The following is a 1,285-nucleotide window of genomic DNA, read 5'->3' as shown; positions in this document are numbered from 1 at the left end:
AAACTCCCCCTGCTTGTGTTCCCTCTCTCGCTGGCTGTCTCTGTCAAATAAGTAAATAAAATCTTAAAAAAAATAAAAGGGACAAGAGGTAAGAAAATCTGCAGAGAGTCACAAGTTGAGCTGTGTGCTGTGCCCCCGTCTAAGCCAACACGGTATCACTGAGGACACGAGTGCAGAAAAGGCTAGGAAGTCAGAGGAGGGGCAGGTATTCCACAGGCAGGACAGCAAGGATGTGCAGGTTACCTGGGCACCACAGCCACAGAATGCCTTCCAGGATCTGGGCTTTTCTGTGAGGAACGGCGGAAGCTAAATCTGGAAAGGGAGCTTAGGGCCAGAGCATGACATATCTCAAGTATTAGACCAGTAATTGGCAGTTTAAACAGTTCGTAATGAACAAGATGCTTGGAAATAACAATAGCAAAGAAGTGTCGTGCCCCCTTGAGAAGACGGACCTGGTGGATGGAGTGAGCACCGTGCCAGGCAAGGGCGTCAGGCCTGTGAGTGCCACTCCTCTGTGCCCCCAAGAGCTTCTCCTCCATGCAGACGCTCTGAGACGACAGGGGTCACGCCGCACCTGTGTGTGTGTGTGCATGCACGTGTGTGTGTGTGTGCACGCACCTGTGTGTGTGTGTGCGTGTGTGCCGTGTGCGTCTATGCAGGCATGCTCAGGTGCTTATGTATGCGTGAATGTGCGTTTAGGCACGTGTGTGTGTGTGTGTGTGTGCAGAGGTTTGTTGTGTGTATAGGTGTGTGCATACACCTGCACTGTCTCGTATTTCTCCACATGCATTCACATGTGCAGTGTGTGTTTTATGTACGCTTACACAGGAGTGTGCTTATTTGCCTATCTCTTCTGCTGAGTTGTAAGCTCTCTGAAGCCTGGGAGTGACCTACACTCATCTGTATGTCTCTCGTGCCCAGAAGAGTAACTGGACCCTTGTAGACACGTCAGTGAGTGCTTACCGTGAACGCATGCACGGTTACCAAAGCAGTCCGTGCTTAGAGTCATGGACGCCTCATCACTGGGAATGGAAATGAGGAAGAAAACAGATACAAGAGGCTTTATAAAGGAAACATTGAGAAGAGCGGATGTCTTATCGCCCTTTGATGAATAATTTAGGGATAAGAAATATTCAGTGGGTGAAAAAGTCACACGTAACAAGTGAAAATGGCTAAGGTAAAACAAAACAAAACAAAAACCAGCCAGAATATTGAATCGTGAATGGCGCTTAAGGATTTCAATCTCGGGGACCTTCTCAGCATCCTAATTTGGGGGTCAGATATG

This window comes from Ailuropoda melanoleuca, chromosome 15, assembly GCF_002007445.2.
Source record: "Ailuropoda melanoleuca isolate Jingjing chromosome 15, ASM200744v2, whole genome shotgun sequence".
NCBI classification, from domain to species: domain Eukaryota; kingdom Metazoa; phylum Chordata; class Mammalia; order Carnivora; family Ursidae; genus Ailuropoda; species Ailuropoda melanoleuca.
This window is presented reverse-complemented; position numbering follows the sequence as displayed.